Here is a 24,578-nt window from a genome sequence, read left to right as displayed (position 1 = left end):
CGCAACTTAACCATAACGTCCCTTTAACAAAGTTTTTTCACTGAATATAGAATATATACATTGCCATGCCCTTTACATTATATTACTGTGATGTCATCTAATGTTTATCTTTGATAAAAACTGTCCAATGCAGCGTGCACATGTCACAGTTCATACATTGCGCAATTTACATCTGAAAACTCCCATCAAAGTCAGTGATAACTTTAATGTTTGTTTTCAGGAAATGTAATGAATGCACACCTTTGATGCAAACTGTACAAAGAGATATATGAGTTTCACAGTTCGTATATTGCACAATTTACATCTCCTGAAAAACACATCTACATCAATGCTGATTTGAGGTCAGTTTTCAGGAGATGTTACTTGCATACAGCTATGAACTGTAAATGTCAAATAGCCCTCACAGAAAACTTGCAGAAAAGTTACAGTTGACTATAATGGGAGCTTGTATACATATAGGAGGCATTCAATGCATGAGCACACTGAAGGTACATTTGATATACAAACTTTACACGCACTTGTGGGTGATTGACATTTTATATATGTACATGTACACTCATAAGAAACATTCTTAATATGCATGCTCCTAACACATGCAGACCAATTACATGCACTGCTACGATACATGCTTCTATGGCACATGCTCCTATGATGTGCACTATTAAGACACACACTTTTAAAACACACGCTGCTATAACACACACTACTGCAACAGACAGAACTATGACAAGTGCTCCTATGACTCACGCTCATATGACTCACGCTCCTTTGACAAGGACAGCACATGCTCCTGTACACATGTTACTATGATAAGATCATCATCAACTTTATTTTGGGCACATGCCCAAAAATGTATACAGTAAAGGGTATATACAACATTTAATCACATTATATCATAATAGGCCTACATTAAAAGTTAATAAGATGTATAAAAAGAAGATATTAAAATGTGCAAAATGTTTAGATCAAAAACAGTTCGTATGCGGTTGTAGATTGACCTTTTCTGCCAAAAATTCAGTCCAGCGAACACTACTTAATCATGAGTTGTCGGTTTGCATGTTGTGAGGGCTTGTAAAGTGAGATTGCCTGATTTTTTGTGTGCTCGGAAAGAGCCACCTACACCTCAAGATAGAATATTTTTTCGTCAGTCCAGTAAGAAATTAGCAGTTGTTTCATTAATTCTGTGGCAAAATGAGCACTGCTTGATGCCTATTGGAGACCGATTGTAACTAATATCAGCTGTTGGAAACACTTTCAATCTGAATTTGAAAAACAACACTAAATTCTAGACCAGATACACTTTATTTCAATATTGTTCTGCAGCTAAGCCAGTTTTGAATGTGATGTTAGCTGGAAAACGGCTTTGGCATGTGATTCATGACAACTGGTGTTCTAAATATAAAATATTAAGTTTATGTTTTATTTCGGAAACAAGTCCTGGACTAATGTTAGTGTCATGATTTAGGCAACTGGTTAAGCCAAGGTTACCCAAAAACCTTTGATGTGCTTTAACCATTACCAAGATTTACCCCTTGGAGATTTAAAGACATTCCAGGCCATATCTTTATAATATGAGATATCGTCACATTCATGCATACAGAGCCAGTAAAAAAGGGTTATACAATGAGCTTCAAAGATGATTGACTTCATCTCCAATTGCATGAATGTGGAGATTGTGGGAATACTGGTTGTCAGTCCCAAGGAATGCTTAACAAATTTATTTCAGTTATGCTTAAGAGGTGCACATGGTCTACTCCCCACAGTTCACCTTGGTATAGAGCAGCTGCAGGGCCTGGGCTTTTTTAGCATCTAAAGACGCAAGGGGAAGATGGCAGGCGTGATGTCCATGTAGGATGCTCAATGTAGCTATGCATCTTTTTAAAATCATTGCAATGTTTTCATATTGCACTTTTTTCATACTGAGGACCAAGGTAATCAAAGGAATCTAACTCTTTGAGCAGTTCACCTTCAAGTGTATTTCTCCAGCAGTTCACCTTCAAGTTTATTTCTCCAGAAATCAAGCACAAGCTGAAATTGTTTTTGCAATCCCATTCCGGTTTTGGAGACCACCACAGCATCATCGGAATATAGCAATAAAGTTGCTATGACACACAACGTTGTGACGCGTGCTTCCACTGCACACACTCCTACAATCAACAGTTCTACGATACGTGCTCCTACAACACGTGCTACTATGACACAAACTGTTACAACACTAGCTTCTACGACACTTGCTCCAACTACAAACAGTCCTATGAAACATGCTCCATAAGACATTATCCTACAACACATGCCAAAGAAACAAACTGTTACTAAACACACAGGTGGTCCTATGACACATTCAGCCATGGGACACCTTTCTGTGGCACACAATCCTACAATACACACTCCTACGACACACATGCCTATGACACACTACCCTAAAACACATACCACACACACTCTTAAAACACGTACTGATGACACACCTATACCACGTCCAGCAGTGCTATAATGATAAATTGCCAGAAACAATTTACACCTTCTATACAAAATGTACAGGTAAATGTAGAAGAATTACGTTTCATACATGTACGCTCCTAAAGATATGAAATTTGTTGAATAAATATAGTAAATGTAAAGGGTTCAGCTCAAATGCCATATATGCAGTACAATCATATTGCCATCACTCATACTACATGCACTTACACCCTAAACACCATGCTCACCACAAAGAATCCGACTGAAATTATAGATTCAAACATTTATAATCAAGAGCTAAAGTTACTCTAACAAAATGCTGTTGTGCTGATTGTTGCTTGCTGTGTGACGATTGTAAATTTTGTGCAGCAATGTGACTTGAGGAGTTCCATGGGATTTTCGGCATCTTTCAGTGTCAAACAGGAATGCTGTGGCATGGCAAGGAATGCTGAGGAGCTGCAGTGACCTGTAACAAGTTGAACATTGAGCTTTGAAGCATGTCAATTAAGCCTTGGGCACCTTTTGTACTGTATCTAACATTTCTTCTCTGACTCATTCCTCCTCTCACTCACCAGATGCCCCCAAACACCACTTCTGATTATTGTTGGCTGCACTCAACACCCTGACTAAGGTAACACCCATTCATCTTGGTATTTGAGATCAGCTTCCTCAAAAGGGGCCCCCACTTTGCCCCACTCTCTGCCTCATTTTCCCATTAATAAGGGATTCCCACACTTCACCTCCCAACTCCATTTATCCCTGTCTACACCATCCCCTCACTTACCTGATGTTGCAGAGACCTCACTGTGTGCTCCCTCTCAGTTTGTGCTTCATTAAAACACCTTTCCCCATGCCTCCAACACAACCCTTTCTTGACCATTGCTCACCCACTCCCTGCCCACCTTCCAAGCCCAAGCTGACCCACACCGCCAGTGAGTCTCAGTGAAAACCTGGACTACCTGAACAGAAATGTGTCATGTTCTTGTGAAATCAATTACAGAATAAATTTGGTGGGTAATTCAAGAATTGACTGAAATTTCTTTATCAGCCTTGTCAGTCCTTTTCAATATATCAGTGGTGGGGAACTAAACCTGGGGTACAGGGAAATCAACTAGAGGAAAAGCAAAGGCATAGAAATGCATTGTTGCACTACAACAAAGTTCACGGAAACAACAGAAAAAGGAAGAAGAAACATCTGGCTCAAAATGATCTATATCAAACTCTGATTGCTACAATTGTAAAAGATAAGCTATACCTGTCTTTAATGCTCATATGCATTAAAGTGTCTACAACATCATAGTATCCAGAAGAAGGATTTAAATGTGGATTACAACAAGAATATAAATTGGAATATCAAATTTGTCATCTGACATACAAGCTACTTCAGTGGGTTCCTCCAAACTTTTTTACAATATAAAGCTTTTTAATGGAGCCTCAAATATGTATCTCAATCTTGCTGCTCCAGATTACACGTGTTGGAACTTTTTAGAGCAAGACTATAAAACAAATGTAACTAAAATCAGGAATTCTAATATTAGGGGACCACAATGGAATCCTTGTAGGAATAGTGTGTCTTTGACATCTGATTCCGTGTTATTTCAGAACCTTAGTCAACCAGCCTATATATACAAGGAGTACAATGCCAACTGAAAGAGCAGATTTACATGGACACTCAGTACACAGTTCCCCTTTCTTACATTTTTCACAGGATATTTCTTATGATTCTAAATATCGGCTAAATGATTTTCCTCTGCCCTTCAATTATAAACAATCCATTCTTATTCCTTATTAAGTCCCTAATGTATAAATAAAGCTCCTACATATTTGATAACAACATGTAATGCTATTAGAAAAAAATTATCATAAATAAATACATCCTAGAACATAATCCTTGTTAGAGGAAATAATTAACTTTCTATGCTTTTCCTCTGACCTTTAATTATACACAATGTATTCTAATTCCTTATTAAGTCACTAATATATTAATGAAGCTGCTCAGCTGCACATTATCTGTCGATAAAGACATGTAGTGGTTTAAAAAAAAACATTGTTAATAAAGATATGCTCTGTTTACAAGAAAACATTTTGATCAAAAATATTTGTGACTTTTTTCTATGTTTTTAATGGGAGTCTTAGGAGAAAAGGGACATCTTTAAAAAGGTTTGGTAAGGTTAAATAATACTTGAGTTTTACTGGGCCTGATATAAAGGATACTATTCAGGAAGATTTCATTCTCCTAAATCTCCACATTCATCCAGGTGCACAAATGTACACAATTTAAAAAGAACTTGGAGTCATCTCACTAACATTTTGAGCCGAATACCAGGAGGATGCTGTTAAGAATGCAGAAGATTTTAACACCTATCCACTGGATGACAGTAGAACAAAATATGTTATTGACCTTAATGAACTGTTGGGGGTTGCAGACCATCTATTGTCAAGAAGTAATCCAAATAATAGAGGGTGGCTTTTTTAATATGTGTACCATACTTAAATACAGGTCTAAATGACAGAATACTGCATAGCATTATGGCACTGCACAGAAGTCCTGTTCCGAAACTGGTCATTGGTGTATTCACCAATGATCCGTTTATCAAGGTCCTGATAAAGCATGTTACTAAATGTGTACTGTTAATTGTAGATACTTAATTCAACTTTAGTGATCATCATCGCCTTAATATGTACATATAATCTATCCATCCGGACCAGAGATATGGTAGTTTTATATGGCACCCATTTCTCCCCAGAAAAGGGAGATAAAACAACACTGACATAGGAGTGTGTTAATCTGTTAAAGAGAACTTGGAAAAATGGACTGCAAAAAGGATGTCTTTTGGTGTACTGAATGGGGTGGACTGTGTTATAGGCTCTTAAAACTGTTTTATACATTACTATAAAAGGACAGACAGAGACAGAGAGGAACAGCCCTTCTTGAACAATTGGATTTTGTTCAAATGAGTTGTATTGGTACAACTTTGAGATTTTAGTGTTGAGAAAACAACTAATTGAAATAGTCATACAAGGATTTATTTGGGGTATGAATTGGTTAGAAAAGGCCATGCAAGACAGGAATGAGTATACATTAGATATTAAAAAGTGGAAACAGACTTAATAATAAAATAAGTTTTACTGCTATCATCTTCAAAACAAGAGGACTGGTATGCAATGTTGGAATGTATTGACCAACTAATGGGAACTTTTAGAAGTTGAGCAAGTTTTAAGAATCTTGTGAAATGTGCATGTCTCAAACCTATATAAAAATAAGCTGACCTCACTGGGGATATATATGTGGCTCTCACCTAACAGATGATATTCTGACAATTCCTGGATGTCCATCTGAATGGGATATCATTTGTATAATTTCAGGGCTAAATGCTTTGCAAGCTTCAGGCCAGGATGGTATGTGGTTCATTCAAATGCAACATGAGGTGCGGTTCTCGAGGATCAGATTAAAAAGCTTTTAATGCATGTATAATTGCCAATGTTATCCCATGAAGCTGGAAAGGTACTACTATCATACCTGTACACAAACAGAGCTCCTCGGGATCCCTTTCTAACTATGCAAGGATTACATTATTTCATGCTATAGTGGACGTATTTGCCAGATGCTTTACAAGACTAACATATCTAGAAATAAATATTGCCTCTGGTTGAAACTGAGTTCCAGATTAAAAAAAAAAATCTACAATGGCTAATTGCACGGTGTTATATTGAATCACAGAAAGACATTTAGACGATTATGAAACATTCTCCACATTTCTACATTTATAGATTTTACAGATGCTTTTGATTTATTAGATTACAGGTTTTTAAGTATGTTGTAAACTGCTGAGTTGGGGAATTTCATCTATATTTCATCTATAATCAGGACACCTGGCAGTGAATGTCAATTTAAAATGTGTATCATCACAATGCTCATAGTATTACATCCCAAAGAAAGCTTTCGGAAGAATGTTGATGACCTCTTATCAGGTAGAGGTTTTAGGGTCCTGACAATACTTAAAGTTTGACCTTTTTGGAATATAAAATGGAAGCCCTGTTTGAAAGTTTGTGAATAATCCCCATCTAAGCCCTTCACCTCGAAGGAGGTTTACCCAATACACAATATAAAGGTTATCCATATATCATTAGATAGTGACTGCCCATAAATTCCACAAAATCAGGAACCTTGTGAGAATTAAAAGTTAGCACAATTAAATGATTCTGTATCCTCAACACACCATTACATATGTACTACAGTTGAAGAATTGGGATTCTTATATATTAACTTGGCAGATTTGGCACAGCATGCCTTGAAATCCCCACTGTGAAAACATGTTTATATTGGAGAGGTACTCCATTGATATGTCCGATTGCACAAGGTTACGACACTTAGAAGGGGTGACAAGTGCAGCCAAAATCAGTGAATCTCAAAAACGCATAGTTGAATTGTTTGACCAGGAAGTACATCACCTTTTTCTTATTATTCACTTAAGCAATATCCTGATTTGAAAGGTGCAAGGGGCTTACAAAATATACCTTTGTCAGAGCACCTCTATCCTCTAAGTCCAAAAAATAGATGGGATGTATATCATGCTACTATCAGTTTTCCCTTCAGTTTTGGGAAATAAGTTTGCAGCCTATTTTTTTCTATTGTCTCATTTGTTCTGTAAAAATGTTTATTTTATTTATCTATACAAATGCAATCGGTTTAGAGTTAAGAATAATGTTGCTAATGCACTGAAGTTATACGTGTCATCTGGGACAAAGATTAATTTTATTATACAATGTTTATATTCATATGTTAGTTGTGTATATATGTATTGAGCTCCCTATGTGGGCTTAATTTAAAATAATAAATAATAAAATAAAAAAGAGCACCAAGCCCAGTGTGCATTACATACATAGTGATTCAAGAATGCTACCATTTTATCACAGCCATATTTGTCAAATATAAATATTGGTGGGGATTTGTATGTTCTCAAAATGGTCTTTCGTCTAATGCAAAGCAAGCTCAAACCCTTGCTGCTGCTATTTGAACTTTCGACCTTTTTGAAAGGGGTTTTTCTAGTACTCACCTTTGCCCTTACTCCTATACCTGCCTCCATTTGCTGCTTCTCCCTTTTTTACAAAATCCTTTTTTCCCACTTTTTAGAAAGAAAAATGAATTGTCTTTACGTACCAACAATATGTAAGTATCATGGATATGGAGAGTCATCAGAATAGAGATGAGAAATTTGGATTTGTGATTCTTTTTCAAATATCTGACTGAAAGCCAGATGACCGTCTTGTCATAATGCAATTCAAGCAACTCACAAGGCTTACTTAATGAGAGGCAATTCTCATAGCATCTGCCTTTGACCCCTCAAATAATGCATAAGCAACATCATTTCATCTACTTCATCACTACTACATTAGAGAGGACATTAGAACAACTCACACAAAATATACCAAAAAATTGGGAATTTTTAAAACAGTGCAAATTGACACCTCTAAAACTGCACGTGCAACAACATTTCCATCAGTTCAATCAAGCAAATAAAACATGTTAGAACCAAATACAAAGGAACACGGAGCAATCATTATTATTATTATTATTATTATTATTATTATTATTATTATTATTATTATTATAATAAATAGTATTGTTAATATTATTTTGGTATTTAATTGAGCAAGAACCTAGCGTCAAGAAGCAGTGGATCACTTTACAGAGGTATACACCAATGCAGATACATAACAGAATAGAGGTGTACAACATTACAAATGCATGACAGAGTGATTTTAAGTGATAACAACAGAACATATATGCAGAAGGGGAAGGATACAGATGGGCGCAGAGGGGGGTACAGCTGTATTGGGAGACATGAAGGAAAGTGGCGGGCACATCGAGCGAGTCAGGTGGCCCAAAAGGGGACGTGATGACTCAGGTGTTGAGGAGAGACTCCTTGAAGAGGTCGGCCTTGAGTTCTTTTCTGAATTGTACGAGTGTGGGGGCGAATTTGTTGCCAACCTGGAGGGGGTTCTATAGTCTTAAGGCGTAGGCGGAGAGGGCTAGTTTTCTGATCCTTTCCTTTTTGCAGCAGCGGATTTCAAGTCTGCACTTGTCCTGGTTTCTGGTGCGCTGGCAGCCGGAGATGCTGAGTTTCTCTGAGAGGTAGCTGGGTGACTTGAGGGTGACTCCCTTAAAGATGATGCAGCAAGACTTGAAGGTGATTTGTGCGTGCACTGGGAGCGAGTGAAGGCTGATGGTGGCGGGAGTGAAGTCATTCACTTAATTAACCAATACAGGTATTTCCACTTCTATTAACCAAATGCATGTCACAAATGTAGGCTGTATATAATTACAAAATCACATCTAAACAAGCCACAGAAAAGGTAAAACATTACAGAGTCATCAAGGCCACCACCCAGCCCAGTTGTGCACCATTTCCAAACCAACCCAGAAAGGAAATTGACGAACACATAATCCCATAACAAATTCCCATTTTTCAATATGCAATTTGAAAAGCCATATGTCACACCTGTAATTAATAATAACCAATACACAGCAACATGGATCTGCTCATGAACTTTGAAGTGCATTGTGTACTAATTTCAATGTTCCTTTTACATGAAGTCTACCACGGAGACAGAATGGACAAAGGAAGAGACAGTGACAGCGGTTAAGTCAAATGCATGCATTTGGAAAGGCCTACAAGGGTACTAAGACAAAAATCATACACTAACCACTTCCTAAAGAGAACTTGATTTCAAAAATGTCATGTATGAAACACCACCATTATTGTAACCGACCCCAAAGGTAAGTTAAGAAACACATTGTTTCATAAAAAGTAGAATTTTCCACATTCTATGATGAAGATGAACATTCTATTAAACAATGTACCAAAATATGGCTTTGCACATGCAGAAATATTAAATAGAGTGTATCCAAAATACTGAATCATCTCTCATACTTCATTTAAGTACAAGTTCAAAACAGATAAGTCAACATCAACTGGCATAATAATTTAAATGCACAAAGATATTGTTTAAACACATGCTACTACTTAACAGCACACACAAATATACCCCAAAGCACCGTAACTCGCTACACCCAAAGCCAGGGGATCTTCATAGCCACCCTTTGGCATGCTTCCACACTACATGCAAACCCATCCCATAATTCAATTGGAAACGTCCCCAAAATATACTGGCCCAAAACTGTGAATCCTCAAACCCAACCGTCCAAGCGCTCACTCAAGTTTAAAATATATGTATTTACATACTACCATACTACATCATCTCATAGCAACACTAGTTTGGCTAATGGGTAAGTTTAAAAAGCATGCTTCTGTGTTTAACCACACATTACGTTATCTGTAATTTCAGCACACACAAGTCACCATCCCACAGAGTACAAAGAAATGTCCTGTGGGCAAAAACAAACCCGCTATCTCCCTGCCTATTTCTCTTTGTCTCTCTCTCACACTATTTCTCTCTTTCTTTCTCTATATCTTCAACCAAACCTCCCCTTTTCACCCAGGAAAAACCACATTACTACTGTGTCATTTTAAAAACAAATGAGCAGTATGTCGAAACAATATATCTTCCTAAGTCTACTTTCGTATGCACCCCAAAGTGCCCTTCGTAAAGCCATCAGGCTCTAATCGAGGACACTGCAAAATATGGTAAGTGCAAGATTTTTTTAGATTCAAAGACACACACAGAAACATAGGTGCATACAAATTACATCTTTTCACCTTGAGTCGCTAGTTCATACTAGCCAACAACCCATCCCCTACCCATCCCCATCTACATTTACTACACACCTTGCAACAATCTTCATTCATACATATAATGCTACCAACAACAGTTAAACAAACCCCCAAATTCTTCTATCCCTAAATACACACTGAAGCAACTAGCAATACCACAAAATACAATAACACTACACATGCATCCACAGTACATACAATAAAACAACAAAAAGCAATAGATCTCACAAAACTGACTTCTATGCATATATTTAAATAGGTAGACTGGCAAAACATGTGTAAATTCTGTGTTGGTGAGCCAATACCCCTAAAAACAGAATACATAAAAGTAGGAGAAACATATCTTGGTTGGACTCATAGTTTTCACTGTTTTACATTTGCCATCAAGTTATTCTTTCTTCATTAGCATGAAACCGAACTATAATAGTAGTCGCCATACATGATCTGGGAAATTAGCAGCCCTTATTGTACACTTTTGATGAATTGGATTCCGCTTTGCAGGAGTACAAGGATGACTAGGGGTGAAAATGCTCACTCAGACCTCACACCCAGAGCCAACACAATCATATATCTTTGGATGACAAAGGAGCAAACGTGACCTAACCAGTTTCTAGGACCCAAATGGACCAAGGGGGTAAGTGTTGATTGGCAGTACTCATTTCTGTTCTTTGGTGGTCCTGCAGGTGCTGTGAGACCCACTTCAGGGGGTACAGGACAGGGGAAGAGCGAGTCAAAAGAAGACAACAACAGCTGTGTTTGTATTGTGGGAAACCAGGACATTTCCTGAAGGACTGTCCAGTAAAACCCCCAAGAAGAACAGTCGGGGCCACAGATAAGGATGAAGCTAAGGAATCGGAAAACTACCAAGCTCGACAAACTTAGAGGTCAGTTTGTTGAGTGAGAAGAAAGAGTTGCTGACCTTCCACTTTGCAATACCAGTGATCTTAATCACCAACAGTTGTCAAGAATGCAGGCCATTGAAGCATACATCGATAGCGGAGCAGTTGGAAATTATATTGATCAAGAACTGGCAGCAGAGATGGGGCTTCCTTTCTGTTCTAAGCCAACTATGGACAAGGTAACCATCGTGGATGGGACAGAAATCGCTTCTGGACCAGTAACCCACTGCACAGCCAGGGTAACCTTGCTGTGCCAGGACGGACATCGGGAGTCTATTTCATTCGATCTTATCAAGGCAACTCATTTGAGGCTAATACTATGGATGCCATGGTTGGTTGCTCACAACCGTTTGATAGACTGGCGGGCACGAAAATTAACCTTTCCCGGTGACTGCTCCCCTGCCTGCTATTACCAAGAGGAGAAACCTGACGTCTGTATCCCTATGACTCCTGGAGTGACAGTATCAACCCTGGGAGCAACTAATACCTTACCAAGTGAATACCATGATTTCCAGGATGTTTTCCGAAAGGACCAAGCCAATACATTGCCGCCGCACACTCCCTACGACTGTCAGATCGACCTTGTTCCTGGTGCACAAATCCCTTGCGGCAGGATCTACGCTCTCACAGAACCAGAAAACCTTCATTTGAAATCCTATTTAGACCAGTACCTTGCAAACGGATTTATCCGTCCTTCGAAGTCCCCCGCAGCCAGTCCTTTGTTCTTCGTACTGAAAAAGGAAGGAGACTTGAGAACCTGTATTGACTACCGCGCATGGAACCAGATCAACGTGAAGAACCGCTACCCCTTGCCACTTATCCCAGAGATGCTAGACCAAATTAAAGATGCCCAGATTTATACCAAATTGGACCTTCGAGGAGCGTACCACCTGGTCTGAGTCAGAAAAGGCGATGAATGGAAAACCGCCTTCCGTACTAAGTACGGCTTATTTGAATATCAAGTCATGCTCTTCGGGTTATGCAACGCTCCTGCGGCATTCCAATATTTCATCAATGACGTCTTATGGAAGTTATTTGATGTGTGTGCCTTATTGTACATAGACGACATCTCAGTATACTCAGCCTCGGAACAAGATCATGTCAGGCACGTTCGTTCAGTCCTCACCAAGCTCCGTCAACATCGCTTGTTTGCAAAGCTAAAAAAATGCTTTTTTCACGTCACCAAAGTAGAATTTCTTGGTTTTATCCTTACTCCAGGAGGCATCAGAATGGACGTGCACAAGGTAGATGCCATTCTGAAATGCCCTTCACCGACGTCTCTGAAAGGGGTACAAATCATGCTGGGCTTTGCGAACTTCTACTGCCGGTTCATCCCAGACTTCAATCAGGTTGTGCACCCAATCACAGTACTATTACGAAAAAATAATAAAAAGTTTGCTTGGACCGAGAAGCAGAAGAAGCCTTTCAGGAACTTAAACGAAGGTTTACCTATGCTCCAATCCTATGACATCCTCGTCCAGACCTCCCTTATGTCGTTGGAACTGATGTGTCCAGTCTCGCAATGGGGGCTGTCCTTTCACAGAGAGACCCGGAAACCGGCCAGCTACATCATGTGGCCTTCTTGTTGAAAAAGTTCTCACCTCCAGAGATTAATTATGCCATCACGGACAAGGAACTCCTGGCTATCAAATCCGCCTTTAAAGCCTGGAGGCACTACCTTCTGGGGGCCAGACACACCATTACAGTCATCAAAGACCACCGAAACCAGCAATATCTCATAACAGCCAAGGCCCAGTGCTCGCGCCAATTAAGGTGGGCCCTTTTCTTCATCGAATATGATTATGTAATCACATTTCGACCAGGAGTCAGAAACTGAAAGGCGGATGCCTTATCTCGCATGGGCATAGATGAAATAGTATATACAACTCCAGACCCAGTACCTATTATACCTGAAGACAAGCCTTAATACAAGCAGAACTACGAAAAGAAATCCAACGGACAATGAATCCTGATGCCTTCCTCTCATGGCAAACTCAAGGAGAACAATATACCATCAAGGAGGACCATCTACCCTTTTTTAGGGATTGCCTATATGTACCCAAGAAGGAATTACAACGGCATATTATTTCAAACTATCACGATTCACTGATCGAAGGGCATCCTGGGATCTCCAAAACCCTAGCTAAGGTGAAAGAGAACTTTTGGTGGCCTACCTGGCGTAAGGACATCATTCAGTATATTCATTCCTGCGGTGTCTGCGCACAAAACAAATCACAGAAACAGAAACCATCTGGTCTCCTACAACCATTGGACATTCCTCAAGTTCCATCGCACACTCTTTCCCTTGACTTCACACTGATCTACCTCCAAGACAAGGGTTCAACACCATCCTTGTAGTTGTGGACTTATTCTCGAAGATGGCCCGTTTTATTCCTCTCAAAGGCCTCCCAGACGCAGCCACTTTAGCAAAAGTGTTCCTGGACAGCGTGGTTAAGCTACATGGCTCCCCTTCGGTTCTGTTCTCTGATCGAGTCAGCCAGTATGTTTCAAACTTCTGGAAAAAATGTTGTGCAATAGCGCAGATCGACGTTCGGCTATCTAACAGCCACCATCCCCAAACGGATGGTGAAACTGAGAGAACCAATCAGAGAATCGAGCAATATTTACGGTGCGTACTGCACCACGAACAAAGGAATTGGAAAGACCTACTATGGATAGTTGAATATGCATATAACAATTCTTTGCATTCAAGCACGGGACAAACGCCCTTCTATACCCTTTATGGCAGACATCCACGTACCTTTGAACTAGACCTTCCAGCCAGCTTGGAAATGCCAGTGGTAAAGACTCTACACACAACCATTACTCAGGCTTTCAAAAGGGAAAGGAACACCTTATTCATGCCAAAGAAAAACAAAAGAGATTCGCCGACCATCACCGGAAAAAGACCCCTGATTATCAAGTAGGAGATAAAGTTTGGTTAGCCGCTAAATTCGTACCCATCAAGGGAACCCGGACCTTTCATCCCAGATTCTTAGGACCCTATACCATTAAGGCAATTATCAACCCAGCAGCCGTGAAACTGGATTTACCACATAATCTACACATCTACCCGGTATTCCATGTGTCCCTCCTGAAACCATTGCAACCCGGCACACGGATTGGGACACCACATAAGCCCATACTTGTTGACGGAGAAACAGAATTCGAAGTCAAAGATATCTTGGACTCTAAATACTCTAGGACCAAGCTATACTATCTCATCTATTGGAAAGGATTTGGACCACAAGATAGATCCTGGGAGCCCAGTGAGAATATCCATGCACCACGTCTAATCAGGAAATTCCATCGGAACTTTCCAACCAAACCTGGGCCAGTCAGAAGGAACACCATGGGAGGGGCCTTAGGGGGAGTGCTGTCACGACCCTCACCCAAAAACCCCTCTGGCAAACCCATTGGCCAGGTGGAGTCAGGACTCGGGCCTCTAGAGCCTGGCATCCTCTTCAAAAGCCCTCATGGGGCCAATCCTGGCACCTATGGCGCCAGGCTCATACACCATGAAAAACAATGTGCTTGGGAACGACTTTATTGTATTATCAGCCAACATGGAGGCATCCACATAGCTTGGTTCCTAAGAACCAAGCTATGCGGTCTAGTGTTTTGGGTGTGGTAGCCTAGGGACTACTTTACCTGGACTATTTTGTTGGGGCTATTTAAACCACACCAGAGGAAGACAACACACTTGCGTTACTTTGCAGCTTGCAACGTGACGCTCACCGTGTCCAGCTATTCCCTCGAACCTCGGAGAAGCAGAACCTGCAAGGAGACAAAAGGAACATCATTAGCAGCAGCATTTTACCTGCAGTCTTCATCTTTAAACACTTGCAGCTACTGAGAACAGCTTCCTCGAATCTGCACACCTCCCGGACAGAGCGACCTGAAAGAGGAAGATAGAGGCAACATTAAAGAAAGCAGTAGAGACATTTACAAATTATGAACTGCTCAAATGGCTTACCTGGCTGGTCGCCTCTCGGCTGGCACCACTCTGGACATTTCATTCGCGCTGAAGAATACTGCGACCTACAAGGAAGGAAAACACAGGTTATCAAAGGCAAGACTTTGCAGCGCTGCGCATAGTGCTTACTTACCGCATCATAGCGCTCCTAATGCGCCATCATTTACCAGCGGGGCTCAACCAATACCTAAAGGAGAAAAAAGAGACATTTTAAACAAAGAAAGGCATGACGAATAGCAACAAAGCTAAAGAACAGCAATAAGACATACCTGAACAATATCAAATGGGCCGGCGTCAGTGAAGTAACTGGACCGCTCTCGCCCATGAAAGACAACGCGCCCCTGCAAAAAAGGCTGGACGGAGAGCACGCCTAATTCTACCACAAGGTGAGGAGAGGACGCCAGAGGGACTGAAATCATACGGGGATGGAGGGAGGATACTTACCCCAGTCGGTCAGTCTTGAACACAGTCCTCCTGTATTTTCAGGCAGAACCTTCCCCGCAGACCACATCAGGGCAAAGCTGAGAAGCATAGCAGCGAGTAACCCAGCTGGGTGGCATCCCTGTGGATAGCAGGTGAGCGTAACAGTCACACTATATGGCAAACTACAAAAACCTACTTGGGGATGTGATAGGCTTACTGGGAACATCTATGTATACATTCCATACTGACAGGGGTTGTGATTGGGTCTCTAACATCAGGTAGACAACTTAGCCCTCCTCTGGCGCAAGTCATCATCATCATCACAAAATGCACAATGATCCATTGGTTACACAAACTACAGGGCTCTCTGATACATGGCCTCTACAATTGGTTGGCACACTTGTACCCTTCTGGAATATTCCACTTGCTAGCAGCACGCAAGCTGGTTACCCCAGGTGCTGGGAGGGTCGGCCTGGTCATGCCTCCCCACCAGTGGCGTGACTCAAAATGCAGGGGCTCCCCTGCGAGCCATGCTGACGCCCCCCCCCCCTACTCAGCAACAAATCATGTGTCGTTCCACACTCTGGGCCAGCCTAGATTATCACGCTTGCACAATACGCACACTGTACTAGGAGAAAGATATATAAATATGTATTTTAATGCACTATACAGCACACTTTCTGAGAAAAATTGGCTAAAAAGCAAGAGTGTTCCAATTATTTTGTAGGGTAACACAAATCCAATACATGCAAGTCACCAACAGTGCAGAGGAACATTGATGCTTTGCTATTAAAAATGCCATGCCACATTGAAAACATGTCCCACTGGCTGCAGAATGCAGACCAGTGTAGACACGTAATAACATTACAGTAAATCATGCCAGGCCACATTTGGGTGCACCAAAATGCCAGTCGAAGCAATAACACTCATCAAGAATAGAGCACACATTTAAGCCTGGGTCTCTGTGGCCTCTAACAACACGGCCAAACTCTTTAAAATCTGCAAGGAAGTGGTCAATCCTGTTGCGGTCTCTTGCTCTCTTGTTCCCTCACAGGCCTTCTGTATGGCTCTAGCCTCTCACTTCTCTGCTAAAACTCAGGACATCCTGTCATCTATCTCCTCTTCCTATCCCTTTTCCTCTCTCGGCCCCCCTTTGGCCATCTCTACCTCATCCTCGTCCTTTCTCCACTTTCTCTCTGACAACACTTGACAAGGTTTCTGGAAAAGTCTGATCTATGAAAGTGTCGTCCAAACAGGCAATCCCTTGCTCCTCCAGAACCATCATGGACCATATTGACACCCCTGCTCCTGCTTTCCCTCTCTCACACTGGCTGCCCACCGAGGGCCCTTTTCCTTCGCCTTCCTGTGAGGCAAAAAACCTTGGTGTCATCTTCGACTCTACTCTCTCTTTCTCTCCTCAGATCTCGGACATCACTAAGAAGTCCCACTACCAGCTGCTGCTCCTCAAAGGGACTCTTCCCCTTTCTCACTTTTCCCCAGAAGCTCACTGTCTCCATAGCCCTGTTTCTCTCTAGGCTGGACTATTGCAACAGTCTCTTTCTCAATCTGCCTTCCTCTACTCTCCGCCCTCTGCAACTAATCCAGAATGGGACTACAAGACTTATCCTTTGCCTCAAGCCCAGTGATCGTATCTTTCCAGCTCTGAAATCTCTACACTGGCTCCCAGTGGCTGCAAGGATCAAGTTCAAGACCCTTTGCATTGTCCCCAAGGCTTTCTGGGGTCGGGTCCAACACTACATCCTACACTCACTTCCAAAATATCTTCTTTCTCTGGCCCTTCACCCAGCTCCCTGCAACTCTCTAAGGGTTAGATGCTTCTCCAGGAAGAGAGTGGGGGGTCAATCTCTTTCCTCTGCAAGTGCCTACCTTTGAAATGGCCTCTTGGCCCTCTCAAACTTGAGCGGACCACCTGAAGTTCCTGAAACAGCTCAAAACGTTCCTCTTCTCCACTGCTTTCTCTCTCTCCCTCCCCTGCTGACCTACCTGACCTACCTGTCTGATGTACCGACTGGTTGCTTGGCTACCCTCACAGTCTCACTGAGTCCAAGCTCTTTATTGGTCAGTCACCCTTGCACTGCCTCCGGGCCTACGACACACTTAGGGGCTGTAACTGTAACCCTACAGTCCCCTCTTCTCCTTACACTACCCAGAGCTGTGCTGCACTGACTGCACTTACTCAGAGCATTACTGCCCTGTTTTTCCCTCCCTTCTTTCTTGCACTTCCCCACCTCCCTTTTCCCTTACATTTCTCATTCACACATTTTCACAATCTGAATGACACAAGGCCTAGTAAGATCGTTTGTATTGTCCTCCCTCTATCTTCCCTCCCTTGCCTTGTCACGCCTAGAAACACTTCTGTACCGGGGTATTATAAATTACTTATATCATATCATATATCATTTTATCAGAGATGCCCAAAAGAATATAAAGTGCTGCTGTAAGAAACAGCTAGACTGGCAGCAGCCAAATGCCAGTCTAGCCAGGTAAGTAAACTTAGTAGGACTGCTTTATCAGAAATGCGCAGTTAAAAGAAAATCATACGAAACTGAGGAATGACTAGACTGGCTGCACCAAAATGCCTCTCTAGCCACTAATACCACATATCATGCCTGTTTAGCCTGGAAATGGACAACCATTATGACTTATCGTACAATCCCGCCCACATAAATCCCCTCTCCCTCGCACTCCCTACCCCAACCTCCAAAATCAGCTCCTTGGCTGAGAATTACCTTCACATCGCCTTCCTTGTCCACGAGCTTACGTATGAGGCTCTTTGCCTCATAGGTAAGTAATGGGATGAGGAAGTGTGGGACTAGGAGTAATGAAGATTACAGGTAGCTAAGTCAGGCATTACCTCCATGCACCTCTACCTCATTCCAGTACTTGTGTATGAGGCATACTGCCTCATACACAAGTACGGGAACCAGGAAGAATAGGGCTTGGAGTAATGACGATTATCAAGTAATCAAGGCATTAAACACAAGTAGTGGTGTAACACCATTGAGTTGACTGGCCTTCAGCACCCACCCCCTGAAATTTTAGGCTATGTTGACTCAACCTGGCTGACCTTCAGAGCAATTGCCAGACAGAACAGGACACAGATGTTAAACGGCACCTGGCTTTCGCTGTTAACAAGGGCCCAGCAATTACTAACGCAAAGCATTTCACTGTTATTACCTGCATTCAAATGCCACATTTTTTAGGCAATTGAAATTGTGATGTGGGTTTGATACTTCCATGCAGGGGAGTGATTGGAAGGGTAGAGAGGGAACAGGAGTTTGCTCATTCTCACAGTAGTCCATAAGTGGGTGCTTTCAGACTTAAAAGGAGAGAGTTAACTGCTTGTAACATTGAAGCTGCACCAGAATAGTCTCATTAAAATGGGTAAAGAAGTTAGATGCCCCCACACAAATAGGTTTACCCCTCCCGCACCACCTGTGAAGTTATCACCTCTCCCAACATTTGGAGGATTAGACCTCCCAAAATGTAGATTTTGTTACGCCCCTGAACATAAGCACACACAACATTCACCATATATACACACGTACACCCAGTCATCCATACATTTAAGTGTGCACTCTTTCACCATGCAGGCACACCCAAGCAGCCACCCGTACATTTAAGTGCGCACCCTTTTACCATAGAGGCACACACACCCAGGCACTCACCCATAGTGTGCAGCCTTTCACCATACCCGAACCCAAGCAGCCACCCATACATTTAAGTGTGCACCCTTTCACCATGCACGCACAAACGCACACCCAGCCACCCATATATTTGTGTGCACCCTTTCACCATACACTCACACAGGTAGCCATCTACACATTTAAGTGTACACCCTTCACCATACACTCACATGTCATGGGGATGAGGGGAGCCCTATGCCTTCCAAAAGAAATTGTTTTTGAAGTCACTCTGACTTCATAAAGAAATTATGACCGAACCATAACAGAAATAATTTCTTTATGAAGGCAAGGTGACTTCAAAAATAAACTATTTCTTTTTGAGGCCATAGGGTTCCCCCCACCCCATGACATGGAGGCCTCCAGCTTGGGGTCTTCCATGTCATGGGGTGGGGGGAACACTGAGACTTCAAAAAGAAACTTTCTTTCTGTAGTCACTTTGCCTTCATAAAGAAATGATTTCTGTTACAGAAATCATTTCTTTATGAATGCAGAGTGAATTAAAAAAGAAACAAAATTTAAAAAAAGAATTTGAATTTTTTTTTTTCCCAAGTGGGGCCGCCTCCAGGACATGTGCTAGCAGGCCCCCCCGCTCCGCAGGGGCTGCGGGAGTCCTTGTTACGCAAGTGCTCCCCAACCAATTATCCCGAAATATGTCATCACTCTTGCCGTTTGCCATTCAATTAAGGTTTGGAACTTGGCCTTGCTGAAGCTCTCTGAGCCTGAGAATAAAAGGGAGAGTGGCATGGTCTTACCTTCTGGTTTCATTGTAGCTCGACCCAAAGTCTATTTTCATCAGACCATGTGATTGGAGACCACGCTTTCAAGCTCTTTGTTGCATATAATATTATTAAATGATGAATTCTTGACTCCTTCAGTGTTTTTTCATCCCACCTCAAACAGAAGTTTGTTACTCTCTCATGTTCATGTAGATTCTTGACAGACAACCAGGCCCATGGTGGCCTCGTCTCTTGGTGCTGGGCCAGGCAGCCTTTCTTGAATTCTGCATCACCATCAGCTATTTTACAACTGTGCCACACTCATTCCCTTTTCATTCACATGGTTTAAGTCTTGCTAAAGTGCATTAAGAAATATCCAGATTCTATACATTGCTATGTAGATACATTGGCACAATCTATTCACTATGTAGCCAGCCTCAGGATTACTTTGTCTACTTGATTTACAGCATCTGTACAAGTGTAAAATGACTTTGCATTTTCTTCCGCATTACTTTGCACGAGCATCTTCATTTCCATCGCGAAATGTTGCTTAACTTGGACACCTCATCTTCAGATTTTATAGAATGTCTATGTTCTTTTGTCGTTTTGTCTTTTCTGAGTATGTCAGTTCTGCTTTACATGACGTCACCAGTCCTCTTTCTCATCCATTTTCAGACTTCTTCTGGGACTCTGTCCAGAAGACCATCATTTCTCCGTGAATGCATATAGGTTTTTCTCAATGGATACCTTGTTTCAAGAATTCTTTGTGGTACAGGCATCCTCATTGGTACTGCGCGTGTCGCAATTTCCGGTTCCCAACATATAGGCATCATGGGGGCGGAGCTTCTGGTAGAGGTATTTGGCTCCTCCTCTACAACTTGTTACAACCTTGTTGGGCCTCATCAGTGAGGTGGAGCTGTGCCTCTCTGAGCACAGTGAGCAACGGGTCCGCATCTGGGTTTCCCCAGGTAACCTAGGGTAACCAACCCCAAGTTCCTTGCAAAAATACAAAAAAGGTAGCAGGCGCCCCTCTCCAGAAAGAACATGCCATGATAACATGTTCTGTGTTTTTTTCCACTTTGAGATTCTGCAGCCATCGCTTTTTGCTCACTGTACTTTTCACAGTTGAGGAATAATTTGCATATCCTTTTTTGTCCCGCCCACAAGGGCAGTCCAGAACCGAAATGTCAGGCAAAACTCCTTTGAACAAGAGTACCACAGCAAGCCCAGACACGTGTTTCAACCACTCCTTGCTCACTGTGTTCAGAGAGGCCTAGCTCTACCTCACTATGAGGCCCAACAAGGCTGAAACACGTGTCTGGGGTTGCTTTTGGCACTCTTGTTCAAAGGAGGTTTGCCTGGCATTTCGGTGCTGGACTGCCCTTGTGTGTGGAACAAAGACTGATATGCAAATGGATATTCCTCCTTTGTGAAAACTACAGTGAGCAAAAAGCAATGGCTGCAGACTCTCAAAGTAGGAAAAAAAACACAGAACAGGTTATCATGCCATGTTCTTTCTAGAGAGGGGCGCCCACAACCTTTTTTGTATTCTTGCTATTATTTCATCGTTGTTAGGAGACCACTAAAGTGGTAACAGGGCAGTATAAATGGCTGTCACATTACATTACAGCGATAGAAATTAAGATTCTATCAGCAGGAGCTGAACTAGCTCCTGGGTATCCAACATTAACCAGTGACCATGAGCTACCACTGGTGAATGAGGAGATCGTACCTAGCATTCCGCAAACCTAACTTCCACATAGGATACAAACCTCTACTTTTGTCAATTTTTTATGACCCCATTGGTTTAAAATGTTGTATAGATGTGTTTTAATGTTTATAGATTGTCCAAAACCCACAGAGTTGTAATCGCATAGGTGTGTTTGTTCAGCATCAGTTAGCCTGGGGAGCCAAATGTAGCTCCTGGTAGATGTTGGTATCAAGCTAGCCAGGCTCTTCTAGTTACTAAGAAGGAGCTGAATAGCTCCCAGCTCCCCTTAATTAATTTCGGACCCTGCATTACATTGCCATATATGCATCATTGTTACACCGGTTTTGCCCATCAAGTTTAAGAATATTGTTAAAAGGTGTCTTCATATAGGTAACGGAGCTGACACTCGCTAGACCTCTCACCCTGCTTCTTATCACCGATTCTTAATGCAATTACAGACATGCCCAGCAAAAGAACGTGGGCGCATCACGTTCAGCTGTTCTCGCTCTGTAATACTATGAAAAATAATTCAGTCGTAGAATCATAAGTAGCCGGAGTACAGCACAGAACATGCCCACGAACAACCAGCATTACAATATGCAAAACCTGCAGAAAATAAAGAAAAACTGTCTTTGAGCCAGTTAAATTCATGAGTGCTGCCGATCCTCCAATTGAAATGATCGCACTGTGGGCAGATAAAATAGCCTTGCTACCCTAAATCATGACACTAACTATACGTTTCGATTTTTTTTAAGCAGTGATTAGGTGGATACTCAGGGGATCCTACTAGGCTTCGTGCAGATAACAGACTCAGTATCAACTTAAAAAGAGGCTCGAATTCTAGCCAATCTCATGTAATGAATTGAAATTCTATAGCTTTCAGAGTGGGGAAAAGATAAAAAAAAAATGCGATGCGGCTCCATTCTCTAACTTGCTGTCAGGAAATATAATTTGTGCTCTCGGTGATTCACCTAGCTCATATGCAGCATGCAAATTTATTTCCCTAATAATCAGACCTGGAGATTGCCCAAGAGGATTAATAGCATCATTCCTTATGCACTGGCTGCCTCTCGGACTGCCAGGATATTATGCACCTCTGACATGGAAAAATGGTGTTAGTTCTACAGAGAAAACGCAAGGATATTTGTCCTGCTCGACAATATAATAGGCTGGTGCATCATCAGATTGCAATGTCATTTCAAAAACCTTGAATACAAATAATGTATAGTGGGGGGTGGGCGGGATGTTGGCACCACTGCCATGAATTCACATGTATTTTTCATGGGCTTTCATTGCAATCTGTCGAATATCACTTGGTTAAGTCAGGCATTCTTTTTAATAAAAGTATATGCTCCACGTTTGCTTCTGCTTATCTTACACTGCGGCATGGAGTGAGGACAACAAAGAAAATAACAGTTGCATTGTATCCGTAGGCATCCCTATTTATGAAATGTTAGATCAATCTACGTTTTGGCGTAGTACCTACATAGAGCTTCGCCCACACACTCATCTGCATGCGCACCCACGTACACGCGCGCACGCACACACACACACAAACACACTTTCTGTATCTTTATCTAAATAGTAGTTTATATCCACAATCACACTCTGTGTTCTTGCTTGCAGGATCCGTGTGAGTGTGATGTCATTCTTGCTATCTTCTTTGAGTGAGTGGGTCAGGAATGGTCTAAATAGAAATGGTTTGCCTGGTCCTCTAGAGCATAGAATACTGCCTTCGATTCAAGAGAAACACCCATTATTATGCACATGAGTGGAATACGAATAGATCCTATTTCTGCCCCTAAGGTGGAGCAGCAGGGGGCACCAATGAGTGCGGTGGTAATGTGCATGTTAATTGCGTTCTGTTAGAGGAAGTAGGGATAATTAAACATGTACCACCCCTATAAGGTATGGCGGCCCACATAACCATCAGAATGTTGTTTGAGCGATTTCCAATTTCAGGTCACACACATTTCCGAGACGGCTTAAAAAAATAAATGGAAATCTCTTTCCAGAAACATTACACAATTTGAATAACATAACATTAAAAAAAAGGAATGCGTGCATCTCATCTTGACAGACTGTCTCCATTATGTGAAGCTGTGTAGCGGATATTAGCGACTTAATATAGTGAACATCATACAGCAGACATGCAGTGGAAGAGAACAGACATAATGTGAATATGATATCTGCTTAGGCAATGTGTATTTTATCTGCCACTAAGGGCATGTTCCGTCATAATATTCATGGTGGAGTAAGTGAGCTTTGCAGATTTAAACTCACTATACATTAGCAAAACCGACAGTTTACTAATAAAAAGGCTAATGATTAAAAACCTGTTTTTTTCTTTTCCTGTGCAAGGTCTATATTGAGTTCTCAATCAATGCTGTGCAAAAGGATTAGAGATGCCGATATCAAAGTAAGCCCCATATGTAGTTGTTAGAACAGCAGTTGCTCCGTTTTTCTGTAAGAGATTAAAAAGCTAAAGCGTCATAATTTACAAGCAGACAACCCAACAACAAACCACAGAACGGCATGTACGAAGGACTGAAGGGAGAATAGCTCAGGGGCAACGTGCTCGCTTTGGAAACAAGACGACACGAAATAACACGCTTAAAAAACCTCCTAAAAGACATATTCCTGTAACGGTGCCTGGATGCCCCCGGGCTGAGTGAGTGCTGCAAAAATGAACAAATAAAATACATAAATAAGGTACAACTATGGCAAAGGTTTGCAAGTACTACATTTTGGCTGCACTTACATTATTCAATTAACGGTTTGTAGTAACAACAAACACATGAGTATGCATGATAATACTTCTAAATCTAAATATTGGTAATCAGTTCAACTAGAAAAATGTTAGCTCCCTACAGCAGAGGAGCTAAAAAAAATAGCGAGTTGAATTAAAAACCCCCTTGCATAAATTCTGGTGCCACTTTGTCCCTGACTA

The sequence above is a fragment of the Ambystoma mexicanum genome, chromosome 4q (assembly GCF_040938575.1).
Source record: "Ambystoma mexicanum isolate Mex_15411 chromosome 4q, UKY_AmexF1_1, whole genome shotgun sequence".
Classification (NCBI taxonomy): domain Eukaryota; kingdom Metazoa; phylum Chordata; class Amphibia; order Caudata; family Ambystomatidae; genus Ambystoma; species Ambystoma mexicanum.
This window is presented reverse-complemented; position numbering follows the sequence as displayed.